Here is a 15,326-nt window from a genome sequence, read left to right on the forward strand (position 1 = left end):
CAACTGAAATTAGCACTGACAAATACAAGAGGCTTGCTCTTTAATAGTGCATTTGCACAAGCTCACAGAAAATGGCTACACAAACCTTCCTTGAGCATGCACATATGTATGCAAAACAACACACCAACCAAAACCCCCTTCATTCCAACACCCATGGAAACAGAATGCCAAGTATACAGGAATCAATACACACTGAACAACAGGCATACACAGCCGTGGGTACACAGTGATGTACATCAACAAAGCACAGGATGATGTGAAGCAAAGGGCTCCTGGTGATAGCCAGAGCACCACAAGGTGATGCTCACCAAGGAGCATTAGTGATGCACATCAAGGGAGCATTAAATGATGTGCTGAATGGAAACGTTGGTGTTTCTCCTTTGGCTGAGAAAATGGTGCATTCTGGCAGCAGAGCCTGTTCAGGCTCATAGAACAGTTTGTGTATCATGCAGAGGCATTTTAAATTAATTCTGAAGGGTGCCACACTGGGCCTCATTTACAAGGAGCTTGCACCGTTGCTGCATCATTTTTTTTGACACAGCAGTGGTGTAATCAGTGCTTCACACTGCTCCACATCACATTATACCTGCACCAGGTATAATATGCAGGATAGGCATTCCCACGTTAAAAGCCATGCATAACTGACGCATTGAAATTTACAACTTTTCACTGCGTCACTCTGCATCTTGACTGCGTCAAAATCCTTACGCCTGCTCAGACCAGTTTTAAGGATTGATGCAGGGCTTTTAACGTAGGACTCTCCTCTGTTTGCTGATGCATTTTTGGAGCTGCATCAGTTTTACAACGTCAGATTTTGTGATGCATACATGACAATGTGCACCATGGAGCTCTGTATTGTAAATACATGGTGTCATTAGGGCAGGCTCAAGAAATCTAACGCATCAATGCCGGTGCGTCAGTTCTTGTAAATGAGGCTCTCTGTTTTACAATATAAAATGGGAAGTAAACCTAGTTGCCAAGGTTTAAGCAGATCAGATTCCTCCAAAAATGAGTGCAGCTGTTTTGCCACAGTTTTCACCAATTTTTTACTCATAGCCGGGATGTTTATGGTTGGGGCCATCTCACAGGTGTTTTTTTTAGGGCGGGTACTAAAGGAGGCATTGGCATGCCTTCCAGCATTTAGGACCCATCCCCGCTACCCACAAGTTGTTCAGTGACGCAAAGGTCCTGGGTGTGATAACACAAACAAAGCGTTCCCCAATGGCTACAAGACAGAGGTCATCATGTGAGCCACATTTAGTACCATGAGTACGACACCACACTTCCACCCTAGTTTCTAAAAAAAAAGTCCCTGCTGGGCTCTTGCCTACTGTATGGGGCAACATAAAGGGGCAGTTACATGAAAATCTGGGCAGAGGTGATGAGTATGTATATGCCCTCAATGTTAGAATGACAAGTATGGCAAGATATTTTCAAAAGCCCTGGAATTGTTACCCTAGATTGAAAAGGCAACTGGGATCAAGAACAGATTTTAATATAGTAAACTGTGACAGAAGGTAATTCCGATCTTTTACAGTGCAAGTTCTCAGGCACATAGGCTCCCCTTGTCAACCACATACCTATCAACCTTTGGCTGAGTTTCAGATCTAGCAGTGGCTATGCCCTCTTCCTTATAACACTTACTCCAATTACATTCTTATAATTCCTCAAAATGTCATTACCCATTGCGTTCAAGGGGCTTGTAAACTTGAATCCTTGAGATGTAAGGAGGATATTGTTGTATGAAAAACAAATAAATATCTTATAACATCCTATTTATGTTTTGTTTAGCATAATCCTCTTAAACATTTCTGGCAGAAACAAATGGTCAAATACATTAAATAAATGCTATCGCTTGTGTGAAAGATAACAAACGGCCACACTGTCGTACTCGAAAGATTTCTGAGGCATTGGTTTGTTTTCTACCAACTGCAAGCCAATGGAAACAGCAAGTGCCTTGAAAAGAGTATAGCGAGGAAACAAAATCCCATTCCCTAACCATGCACTGACTGCTCAACCAATGGCAAGGCCAGCAGTTACTATTCTCACGCTGCAGCCCACATCAGATATTACTTTCATTACGTTGCATTTAACCCCTTCGCTGCCAGGCCTTTTCCCCCTCCTGTGCCAGGCCTTTTTTTGCCTATTTGGGGCAGTTCGCGCTTAGGCCATCATAACTTTTTGTTCACATAAGCTAACCAAGCCAAATTTGCGTCCTTTTTTTCCAACATCCTAGGGATTCTAGAGGTACCCAGACTTTGTGGGTTCCCTTGAAGGAGGCCAAGAAATTGGCCAAAATACAGTGAACATTTCGTTTTTTTTAAAAAAAATTGAAAAAGTGGCTGGAGAAGAAGGCTTGTGGATTTCCCCCCGAAAATGGCATCAACAAAGGGTTTGTAGTGCTAAACTCAGCAGCTTCCTAGCTTTCAGGAACAGGCAGACTTGAATCAGAAAACCCAATTTTTCAACACAATTTTGGCATTTTACTGGGGCATACCCCATTTTTGCAATTTTTTGTGCTTTCAGCCTCCTTCCAGTCAGTGACAGGAATGGGCATGAAACCAATGCTGGATCCCAGAAACCTAACCATTTCTGAAAAGTAGACAAAATTCTGAATTCAGCAAGGGGTCATTTGTGTAGATCCTACAAGGGTTTCCTACAGAAAATAACAGCTGAAAAAGAAAAATATTGAAATTGAGGTGAAAAAAACATCAATTTTTCTCTATGTTTTACTCTGTAACTTTTCCCTGCAATGTCAGATTATGGAAAGCAATATACCGTTACGTCTGCTGGACTCCTCTGGTTGCGGGGATATATAGGGCTTGTAGGTTCATCAAGAAACCGAGGAACCCAGAGCCAATAAATAAGCTGCACCCTGCAGTGCGTTTTCATTCTATACCGGGTATACATCAATTCATTTGCTGAAATATAAAGAGTAAAAAATTGCTATCAAGAAATCCTTTGCATTTCCAAAAAGGGCACAAGATAAGGTGCTGAGGAGCAGTGGTTATTTGCACATCTCTGAATTCCGGTGTCCATACAAGCATGTGAATTATAGGGAATTTCTCAAATAGATGTCTTTTTTACACACTCTCCTATATTTGGAAGGAAAAAATGTAGAGAAAGACAAGGGGCAATAGCACTTGTTTTGCTAATCTATGTTTCCCCAAGTCTCCCGATAAAAATGATACCTCACTTGCGTGGGTAGGCCTAGCGCCCGCGACAGGAAACGCCCCAAAGCGCAACGTGGACACATCGACAATTTTGGGAGAAAACAGAGGTGTTTTTTGCGAAGTGCCTACCTGTAGATTTTGGCCTCTAGCTCAGCCGGCACCTAAGGAAACCTACCAAACCTGTGCATTTCTGAAAACTAGAGACCTATGAGAATCCAAGGAGGGGTGACTTGCGGGGCTCGGACCAGGTTCTGTTACCCAGAATCCTTTGCAAACCTCAACATTTGGCTAAAAAAACACATGTCCCTCACATTTCTGTGGCAGAAAGTTCTGGAATCTGAGAGGAGCTACAAATTTCCTTCCACCCAGCGTTCCCCCAAGTCTCCCGATAAAAATGATACCTCACTTGCGTGGGTAGGCCTAGCGCCGGCGACAGGAAACACCCCAAAGCGCAACGTGGACACATCCTAAATTTTGGAAAAAAACAGAGGTGTTTTTTGCGAAGTGCCTACCTGTAGATTTTGGCCTCTAGCTCAGCCGGCACCTAGGGAAACCTACCAAACCTGTGCATTTCTGAAAACTAGAGACCTAGGGGAATCCAAGGAGGGGTGACTTGCGGGGCTCGGACCAGGTTCTGTTACCCAGAATCCTTTGCAAACCTCACCATTTGGCTAAAAAAACACATGTCCCTCACATTTCTGTGGCAGAAAGTTCTGGAATCTGAGAGGAGCTACAAATTTCCTTCCACCCAGCGTTCCCCCAAGTCTCCCGATAAAAATGATACCTCACTTGCGTGGGTAGGCCTAGCGCCGGCGACAGGAAACACCCCAAAGCGCAACGTGGACACATCCTAAATTTTGGAAAAAAACAGAGGTGTTTTTTGCGAAGTGCCTACCTGTAGATTTTGGCCTCTAGCTCAGCCGGCACCTAGGGAAACCTACCAAACCTGTGCATTTCTCAAAACTAGAGACCTAGGGGAATCCAAGGAGGGGTGACTTGCGGGGCTCGGACCAGGTTCTGTTACCCAGAATCCTTTGCAAACCTCAAAATTTGGCTAAAAAAACACATGTCCCTCACATTTCTGTGGCAGAAAGTTCTGGAATCTGAGAGGAGCTACAAATTTCCTTCCGCCCAGCGTTCCCCCAAGTCTCCCGATAAAAATGATACCTCACTTGCGTGGGTAGGCCTAGCGCCGGCGACAGGAAACACCCCAAAGCGCAACGTGGACACATCCTAAATTTTGGAAAAAAACAGAGGTGTTTTTTGCGAAGTGCCTACCTGTAGATTTTGGCCTCTAGCTCAGCCGGCACCTAGGGAAACCTACCAAACCTGTGCATTTCTGAAAACTAGAGACCTAGGGGAATCCAAGGAGGGGTGACTTGCGGGGCTCGGACCAGGTTCTGTTACCCAGAATCCTTTGCAAACCTCAAAATTTGGCTAAAAATACACATGTTACTCACATTTCTGTGGCAGAAAGTTCTGGAATCTGAGAGGAGCCACAAATTTCCTTCTACCCAGCGTTCCCCCAAGTCTCCCGATAAAAATGATACCTCACTTGTGTGGGTAGGACTAGCGCCCACGAAAGGAAAGGGCCCAAAACACAACGTGTACACATCAATTTTTTTTATAAAAAGCAGTGCCTACCTGTGGATTTTGGCCTGTAGCTCAGCCGACACCTGAGGAAACCTAGCAAACCAGTGCATTTTTTAAAACTAGAAACCCAGGGGAATCCAAGATGGGGTGACTTGCGGGGCTCTGACCAGGTTATGTTACCCAGAATCCTTTGCAAACATCAAAATTTGGCCCAAAAAACACTTTTTCCTCTCATTTCGGTGACAGAAAGTTCTGGAATCTGAGAGGAGCCATAAATTTCCTTCCACCCAGCGTTCCCCTAAGTCTCTCGATAAAAATGGTACATCACTTCTGTGGGTAGGCCTAGCGCCCACAAAAGGAAATGGCCCAAAACACAACGTGGACACAACATATTTTTTCACAGAAAACAGAGGTGTTTTTTGCAAGGTGCCTACCTGTGGTGTTTGGCCTGTAGCTCAGCCGGCCCCAGGGGGGGGGGCAGAAATGCCCTAAAATAAATTTGCCCCCCCAACCCCCACCCTCCCCCGCCGGGAGCGACCCTTGCCTACGGGGTCGCTCCCCCTGCGTGACATTGGCACCAAAAAACAAATCCCCGGTGCCTAGTGGTTTCTGCCCCCTTGGGGGCAGGTTGACCTAAACTCAGCCAATCTGCCCCCAAGGGGGGGCAGAAATGGCCTAAATACAATTTGTCCCCCAGGGTAGCGACTTTTGCCTGATGGGTCGCTCCACATCTCTAAAAAAAAAAACAAAGAAAAAAAAAGAAAAATTCCCCTGGCGCCTAGAGGTTTCTGCCCCCCCCCCCCGGGGGCAGAAATGGCCTAAAATAAATTTGCCCCCCCAACACCCACCACCCCCCCGGGAGCGACCCTTGCCTACGGGGTCGCTCCCCCTGCGTGACATTGGCGCCAAAAAACAAATCCCCGGTGCCTAGTGGTCTCTGCCCCCTTGGGGGCAGATTGACCTAAAATTGGCCAATCTGCCCCCAGGGGGGCAGAAATGGTCTAAATACAATTTGCCCCCCCCAGGGGAGCGACCCTTGCCTGATGGGTCGCTCCCCATCTCTAAAAAAAGGAACAAAAAAAAAAAAAAAACACAAAGAAAAATTGCCCTGGCGCCTAGAGTGTTCTGCCCCCCCCCGGGGGCAGTTCGGCCTAATAATAGGCCGATCTGTCCCCCGGGGGGGCAGAAATGGCCTAAAATAAATTTGCCCCCCCCAACCCCCACCCCCCCCGGGAGCGACCCTTGCCTACGGGGTCGCTCCCCCTGCGTGACATTGGCGCCAAAAAACAAATCCCCGGTGCCTAGTGGTTTCTGCCCCCTTGGGGGCAGATTGACCTAAAATTGGCCAATCTGCCCCCAGGGGGGCAGAAATGGTCTAAATACAATTTGCCCCCCCAGGGGAGCGACCCTTGCCCGATGGGTCGCTCCCCATCTCTAAAAAAAGAAACAACAAAAAAAAAAAACACAAAAAGAAAATTGCCCTGGCGCCTAGAGTGTTCTGCCCCCCCCCCCCGGGGGCAGTTCGGCCTAATAATAGGCCGATCTGTCCCCCGGGGGGGCAGAAATGGCCTAAAATAAATTTGCCCCCCCAACACCCACCCCCCCCGCCCGTGAGCGACCCTTGCCTACGGGGTCGCTTCACCTGCGTGACATTGGCGCCAAAAAACAAATCCCCGGTGCCTAGTGGTTTCTGCCCCCTTGGGGGCAGATTGACCTACAATTGGCCAATCTGCCCCCAGGGGGGCAGAAATGGTCTAAATACAATTTGCCCCCCCAGGGGAGCGACCCTTGCCTGATGGGTCGCTCCCCATCTCTAAAAAAAGAAACAACAAAAAAAAAAAAACACACAAAAAAAATTGCCCTGGTGCCTAGAGTGTTCTGCCCCCCCCCCCCCGGGGGCAGTTCGGCCTAATAATAGGCCGATCTGTCCCCCGGGGGGGCAGAAATGGCCTAAAATAAATTTGCCCCCCCAACACCCACCCCCCCCGCCCGTGAGCGACCCTTGCCTACGGGGTCGCTCCACCTGCGTGACATTGGCGCCAAAAAACAAATCCCCGGTGCCTAGTGGTTTCTGCCCCCTTGGGGGCAGATTGACCTACAATTGGCCAATCTGCCCCCAGGGGGGCAGAAATGGTCTAAATACAATTTGCCCCCCCAGGGGAGCGACCCTTGCCTGATGGGTCGCTCCCCATCTCTAAAAAAAGGGAAAAAAAACAAAACAAAACACAATAAAAAAATTGCCCTGGCGCCTAGAGTGTTCAGCCCCCCCCCCCCCCGGGGGCAGTTCGGCCTAATAATAGGCCGATCTGTCCCCCGGGGGGGCAGAAATGGCCTAAAATAAATTTGCCCCCCCAACCCCCACCTCCCCCCGGGAGCGACCCTTGCCTACGGGATCGCTCCCCTGCGTGACATTGGCGCCAAAAAACAAATCCCTGGTGCCTAGTGGTTTCTTCCCCCTTGGGGGCAGATTGACCTAAAATTGGCCAATCTGCCCCCAGGGGGGCAGAAATGGTCTAAATACAATTTGCCCCCCCAGGGGAGCGACCCTTGCCTGATGGGTCGCACCCTTTTGTCAATTTCAAAGAAAACAAAAAAAATCCCTGGTGTCTAGTGGGGTTTCAAAAGCCGGATTGCAAGCAATCCGGCTTTTGAAACCCTCGGAGGGACTTCAAAGGGAAGGAAATACTTTTCCTTCCCTTTGAAGCCCCTCCGGGCCTCCCAAGTGATTGAAAAAGAAATGCTTTTGCATTTCTTTTTCAATCGCGCTGGAAGCAGAGCTTCCAGCGCGACGAGGGAGGCCCCTGTGATACATCAGCGCGCGCGCGCGCGCTGACGTCACAGGGGGGGGTGGTGGGGGTCGGGGGTGGAAGGGGAAGGTCTTCCCCTTCCATCCCCGACTTGGGGGGGGAGGGGGGTGCACGGGGGGCGCGCTAGCGCGCCCCCAAGTTCCCCTGTGCCATGGACGAGATGATCTCGTCCAAGGCACAGGGGAACTGTAGCCTTGGACGAGATCATCTCGTCCAAGGCACAGAAGCGGTTAAAGAAACACAAAGGTGGTCATTACAACCCTGGCAGACAATGTTAAAGCTGCGGAAATACCGCAAACAGGGCGGCGGACAAAAAAAGGGAATTATGACCCTGGCGATAACCGCCAACAAAGACAGCCACTTTAGCACACCGCCCGCCATGGTGGTGCAAACAAGCAGCGCGGCGGTCACCGCCAACAGACAGGCGGGAGACAATGTACCGCCCACAGTATTACAACCCGCCATTCCGCCACCTTTTACGGGGCGGATTCACCGTGGATAAAAACACGGCGGAAACAGCTTTTGCAACGGGAAAACACTCACCTCAACACATCCCACGAGGAACGAGGACTCCATGGAGCCGGAACTCCAAATACTCCCTGCCCTTGTGTTTCTGCTCCTCTACGACCAACAGCTACATAGGCGCCGAAGACAACGGTGAGTACTGCACCTACGACATGGGGGAGGGAGGAGGCAAAAGTTAGGGGGACACCCACCAAACACCCCAACCTCCACCCTCGCATATTACAACATACACACCAATGCATTCAGAAAAATCACAGTAACAACCCACAATCCCCCCGGAAGAATGAAAAGACAATGCGAAATTCGGTCAAACATTGTAATGTGGCAATATACATGTCATACAAAAATATACAGATATATATTTGAAAATCAGTCATAATTATATGCAATACGAGAAGTAGTGCAGATATGTACATAACAATGTCTGTGCACCAACAGTCCAAAATTTCATGAGCGAGGCCCACAAACGATACCTGACCACAATCGGAGAGAACACTGCCGGGGCATCAGATGGAAATACTACAGGCACCTCAGGGGGAAGGGAAGGGGGGGCACCTCAGCCGGATGACTGCAAAGCCAGATCCACGACGGGGCTCCATGCCCATTGATGTATCCTGGGGAGTGCAAAGCCACAGTCTCTCAAGTCTCTACAGTGGGTGGGTTGCCCACTGTTCAATCCTGGGGAGTGCAAAGCCACAGTCTCTCAAGTCTCTACAGTGGGTGGTTTGCCCACTGTTCAATCCTGGGGAGTGCAAAGCCACAGTCTCTCAAGTCTCAACAGAGGGTGGTTTGCCCACTGTTCAATCCTGGGGAGTGCAAAGCCACAGTCTCTCAAGTCTCTACAGTGGGTGGTTTGCCCATTGTTCAATCCTGGGGAGTGCAAAGCCACAGTCTCTCAAGTGGATGCCTTTCTCCACTGGTTCTGGAGGGGGCTTTGTGCCCAGAGTGCTTCATCCTGCTAAGGACAGAGGTAGTGGATGCCTTTCTCCACTGGTTCTGGAGGGGGCATGGTGCCCAGAGTGCTTCATCCTGCTAAGGACAGAGGTAGTGGATGCCTTTCTCCACTGGTTCTGGAGGGGGCATGGTGCCCAGAGTGCTTCATCCTGCTAAGGACAGAGGTAGTGGATGCCTTTCTCCACTGGTTCTGGAGGGGGCTTTGTGCCCAGAGTGCTTCATCCTGCTAAGGACAGAGGTAGTGGATGACAGTCTCCACTGGTTCTGGAGGGGGCTTTGTGCCCAGAGTGCTTCATCCTGCCAAGGACAGAGGTAGTGGATGTGATACTCCACTGGTTCTGGAGGGGGTTTTGTGCCCAGAGTGCTTCATCCTGCTAAGGACAGAGGTAGTGGATGACAGTCTCCACTGGTTCTGGAGGGGGCTTTGTGCCCAGAGTGCATCATTCACCCCGTGACGGACTCAGTTCATCAGTGCCCTTGTCGCTCATGGGCCAGCGGTGCTTGAGACAGCGGTGCCCTGTTCAGCAGTGCTTGAGACGGCGGTGCCCTGTTCAGCGGTGCTTGAGACGGCGGTGCCCTGTTCAGCAGTGCTTGAGACGGCAGTGCCCTGTGCAGTGGTGCTTGAGGCGGCGGTCTCCATTGCAGCGACTCAGCTGCTGGCGGTCCTTCATGGCCCAGCGGGGCTTTTGCTGGTGGTCCTTCATGGCCCAGCGGGGCTTGTGCTGGCGGTCCTTCATGGCCCAGCGGGGCTTTTGCTGGTGGTCCTTCATGGCCCAGCGGGGCTTGTGCTGGCGGTGGCCTCCTGGGCAGCAGGGCCTGTGCTGGCAGTGGCCTCCTGGGCAGCTGGGCCTGTGCTGGCGGTGGCCTCCTGGGCAGCTGGGCCTGTGCTGGCGGTGGCCTCCTGGGCAGGTGGGCTTGTGCTGGCGGTCCTGTCCTGGGCAGCTGGGCTGATGCTGGCGGTCCTGTCCTGGGCAGGTGGGCTGGTGCTGGCGGGCCTGCCCTGAGCAGCTGGGCTTGTGCTGGTGGTCTTGTCCTGGGCAGCTGGGCTGGTCCTGGAGGTGGCCTCCTGGGCAGCTGGGATGATGGCGTTCTTCTACGCCGTGCTGCTCTTCCCAGACTTGCCAGGTTTCTTGTGGCCCTTCCCCTCCTTGGATGGTGTCACAGCAGACTCCACACTGCCACCGGGACCCCTGGGAGCGGCTTTGGCTGGAGTCTTCCCCCTCTCCCGCCGGGCACTGGCCAACTTCTGATGCTTCACAGGTGGGGGACTGTCTGTGCTGTGGCTCCGTGCCACACTGGCTGTCCTGGTGGCCGGTGCACTCCAGATTCCAGTGACTACAGGCACCACTGGTCCCGGAGATGTTGTGGCTGAGGTGCTAGTTCAGGACCTAGGAGACGGACAGGGTGGGGGAGGTGTGGGAAAGAGGTCAAGGTTGGACAGGAAACATTTTTTTGACACACTGGGACGGGTAGCTGGAGGGGGTTTGGGAGTGGAGGAAGAGGTGGTGGTTGTAGGAGGTGTTCGTTTGCTGACTTTGGGTGAAGATGCATGCACTGGAGGCTGTGGTGAGGTGGATGGCTGTTGGTTGTGTGTGTGCCTGCGTTTGTGTATCTTGGGAGGTGGCGTCACAGACACACTGGGAGAGGACACAGGAGACGTGTGAATGGTAGTGGCGGTGGTGACTGCACGTGAGCAGGGTGTGGTGGTGGGTTTGCTGGGGAGGGACGTAATGGCTGTAGAGGTAGTGCATGCAAGTGTGAGTGTAGACGAGACTGGGAGGGAGGAGGGAGACGAGGAGGAGGGGGACACAGTGGGGCAGTGGATGTTGGTGTGTCTGCATATGAGTGATGCTTGCGTGAGTGCCTGTGGGATGTGTGGTGCTTATGTTTGCCTGAGCTTCCCTTGTGTGTTGACGTGTGTGCATGCTGGTCTGTAGGTGTGCTTGGGATAGGCTTAGGTACAGGGGATTGGGTCGGGTGGAGGAAGTTGGAAGGGGGAGGCTAGTCACAGGGACAATGGCTGCCATCCGTGCTGAGGCCACAGTCTGAAAAGCTCGCTAAAGGGCCGCCTGACCAGAATGAATGCCCTCCAGGAATGCATTTGTTTGTTGCAACTGCCTTTCTACACCCTGGATGGCATTCAAAATGGTAGACTGCCTAACAGTGAGGGACCTGAGGAGGCAATGGCCTCCTCACTGAGGCCAGCAGGGGTGACTGGGGCAGGGCCTTAGGTGCCTGTGTCGAAGATGATGCTCACCCTCCCAGGTGAGCAGGCACGGGGCGAAGGCTGAGGGGCTGCTGGGAGGGCGGTGCTGGAAGGGGTGGTGGAGGCTGTACCTGTAGATGGGGGTGGCACAGATGTTGCCGCCACCACAAGGGAGCTCCCATCAGAGGACGAGTCCGTGTCACTGGTCTCAGCTCCTGTCCCCGCCGTGGATCTCCCTTCGCACTCTGTCCCACTGGTGAAGTCCGAGTCTGTAGTGTGGCCCTCCAGGGCCATGTGGGATGCAGCCCCCTGGTGCTCCGGTGCCACTGCTCCTCCGCCTGATGATGCTAATGCACACACGAACAGGGAGACCACAAAAAGGGGGGGGGGAACGACAGAAGAAAGACATGTTGAGTGCATGCATTACTGCTACCGTTGGGGGACACGACAGACACAGAAGCCCCCTGCACTACGCCGTGCTCTTGGGCTCCACTGTTCAATTCTTGGGAAATGGCCTACAAGGCTATGGACGACATCTGCACACATAGATGACACAGGGGCATGACTAGGTTTACTTGGCACTCTACAGAGGTGGGGTGGGGTGTCTTATGGCCTGCCTTACGGAGGGACCTTGCCTACGGAACTCGCCCTGGCCTAGGGAAACCCACAGCCCACCTCCCCCACCCAGACCCCTCCACTGCGCTCAAAGTCAGCAGAATGAGAGTGTACTCACCCCCTTGTTGCTGCTGTGATGCCCTCAAGCGCCCATCCAACTCCGGGTAGGCCACAGCCAGTATCCTGAACATGAGGGGGGTCATGGTGTGACGGGCACCCCTCCCACGTTGGGAGGCCATCCCCAGCTCAGCCTCCGCCCTCTTCTTGCTCCAGCGGCGAATGTCCTCCCATCTTTTCTGGCAGTGGGTGCTCCGTCTGTGGTAGACCCCCAGGGTCCGGACGTCCTTGGCGATGGCACGCCAAATATGTTTTTTATGGTGGGCGCTGACCTACATGAAATGTACAGGGGGAAGAGTAAGTTATTACCAATTGCACCGTCAAAGTGATTGGCCCCCATCCCTACCCTTGCCATGTGGCACATGCATTCACCGTTGTTTCATGCACGCCGCACTCTCCCCCTTCCTTCTTAAATCCAGCCCTCTCCACACAGGCATAGCCCATACATCATGCTCCCTGTGTACTTACCTGTTTGTCTGGAGGACTGTAGAGTAGCGTGTACTGGGGGAGGACCCCATCCACGAGTTTCTCCAACTCCTCTGATGTGAAGGCAGGGGCCCTTTCCCCAGACACTCGAGCCATTGTCTTTCAAGACCGAGGTCACAGCAGCACTTGCAGTGTAGGTCCTCTCCTGTCGAAAATCAGGTATCGAGTGATTCAACAGATAGAAAATGGCGGTCACGTCCGCAGCGGTGCCTACCATCACCGCCGGCGTACATCGTCATTGGCTCCTGGGACCCATAGGGTCCAATGTTAACCAATGCAGCATTGCGTCGTGGTCTTCGACCACCTACCGCGACGGTGTACAACGCCAGCGCAGTTACCTCACATCCCATTGTCCCACTTTAGAGGTCAGGCAGCCGCCATTTCAGGGGCCCACTTGGCTTCATTTTCAACTGCGTCACACATACCTAGGCCTAGACTCAACACACATACAGGCCACTTTTTGAGTATGAATGGTGTTCTGTGTAAACTGTGGGTACGTACCTCTGAGTTATTTGACTCTGTGCTCTCTGTTGTCCTTCATAGGCACCGTCCGCTGGGACATGTGAGGAGATGGCGGCATCCTCCGGTAAACCGACCATTGGTGGACCTGTTGACAATGGAGGAAAGACATGTAATTATCACATACAGGCTTGACCGTGCCACAATCCAGGAACTGTGTACCCAGTTGGAGCCAGACCTGATGTCAGCAATCCGCCATCCCACAGGAATCCCCCCTCAAGTGCAGGTGCTGTCAGTGTTCCATTTCTTTGCAGTGGCCATAGCATCAGGGATGTCCCAGCCTATGTTTTCCAACGTGTTGTCCAGAGTGTTGTCTGCCCTTCTGAAACACACACAGAGCTACATCGTTTTCCCTCAGGTGGAGGATTTGCCTACAGTGAAAGGTGATTTCTATGCCCTGGGACATATCCCCAACATCATAGGTGCCATTGATGGGACCCATGTGGCTTTGGTACCCCCCCACAGGAGTGAACAGGTGTACAGAAACCGGAAGAGTTATCATTCAATGAATGTACAGATGGCATGTTTGGCAGACCAGTACATCTCCCATGTGAATGACATGTTCCCTGGCTCAGTGCATGACGCCTACATCCTGCGGAATAGCAGCATCCCTTATGTGATAGGTCAACTCCAGAGGCACCGTGTGTGGCTATTAGGTGAGCACCTGGAAGCAAGACAGTGGGAATGGTTGTCTGGGGATATCCTGTACAGGTTAGTGCGTGTCTAACAGTTGTCCCTCGCCATTTGCAGGTGACGTCCGCGGCGGTGCGTATCATCACCGCCGGCGCACTTCATCATTGGCTCCTGGGACCCATAGGGTCCAATGTTACCAATGCAGCATTGCGCCACGGTCTACGACCGCGTACCGCAACGGTGTACAACGCCAGCGCAGATAACTCACATCCCATTGTCCCACTTTAGAGGTCAGGCAGCCACCAATTCAGGGGCCCACATGGCTTCATTTACTACTGCGTCACACATACCTAGGCCTACACTCAACACACATACAGGAAGAGTTTTGTATTTGGTGTCGTGTTCTGTGTAGCTGTGGGTACATACCTGAGAATTTGTTGACTCTTGGGTCGATGTTGTCCTTCTTAGGCACCGTCAGCTGGGACATTTGAGGAGATGGCGGAATCCTCCGGTGTACCGACCGCTGGTGGACCTGTTAACAATGGAGGAGCGACATTTGATCATCACCTACAGGTTTGACCGTGCCACAATCCAGGAACTGTGTACCCAGTTGGAGCCAGACCTGATCTCACCAATCCGCCATCCCACAGGAATACCCCCTGAAGTGCAGGTGCTATCAGTGCTCCATTTCCTTGCAAGTGGATCATTTCAAACAACAGTGGCCATGGCATCAGGGATGTCCCAGCCTATGTTTTCCAATGTGTTGTCCAGAGTGTTGTCTGCCCTGCTGAAACACGTGAGGAGCTAAATCGTTTTCCCTCAGGTGGAGGATTTGGCTACAGTTAAGGGTGACTTCTATGCCCTGGGACATATCCCCAATATCATAGGTGCTATTGATGGCACCCATGTAGCTCTGGTCCCCCCACGCAGGAGTGAACAGGTGTACAGGAACCGGAAGAGTTATCATTCCATGAAGTACAGATGGTATGTTTGGCAGACCAGTACATCTCCCAGGTAAATGCTATGTTCCCTGGCTCTGTGCATGACGCCTACATCCTGCGGAATAGCAGCATCCCCTATGTGATGGGTCAACTCCAGAGGCACCGTGTGTGGCTATTAGGGGACTCTGGTTACCCCAACCTGTCATGGCTACTGACCCCAGTGAGGAATCCCAGGACAAGGGCTACAATGAGGCCCATGGGCGAACTAGGAGGGTGATTGAGCAGACCTTCGGCCTCCTGAAGGCCAGGTTCCGGTGCCTCCATATGACAGGTGGATCCCTATTCTACTCACCAAATAAGATGTGCCAGATCATCGTAGCCTGCTGTATGCTTCACAACTTGGCTTTGCGACAACAGGTGCATTTTCTGCAGGAGGATGGTCCAGATGGCGCTGTTGTGGCAGCTGTGGAGCCTGTGGACAGTGAAGACAAGGAAGCAGAGGAAGAAGACCTGAACATCAGGGACTCAGTGATCCAGCAATATTTCCAGTGAGACACAGGTAAGAGTACAGACCTGCCTACTACATGTACTTATACACTACTGCCTCTCTACTGTCTGTCGTTTTCACCCAGTGTATGGTCACTGAGTTGTCACTTTACCTTACGATTTCACAGATGTGGGTCCCACTGTGTGACATCTGCTTAGATTCCTCATGGACTAGAGGTATGTTGACATTACAATTGAAATAGCATTTTGT

General features: G+C 51.8%; 1 protein-coding gene across 1 annotated transcript in view; it reads right to left on the reverse strand.

The window, feature by feature from the left end:
• Positions 1-15,326, reverse strand: part of C6H10orf90 (chromosome 6 C10orf90 homolog) — a 655,134-nt gene that overhangs the window by 98,382 nt on the left and 541,426 nt on the right. The gene's annotated exons all lie outside the window — the stretch shown is intronic.

Source organism: Pleurodeles waltl, chromosome 6 (genome assembly GCF_031143425.1).
Source record: "Pleurodeles waltl isolate 20211129_DDA chromosome 6, aPleWal1.hap1.20221129, whole genome shotgun sequence".
NCBI classification, from domain to species: Eukaryota; Metazoa; Chordata; class Amphibia; order Caudata; family Salamandridae; genus Pleurodeles; species Pleurodeles waltl.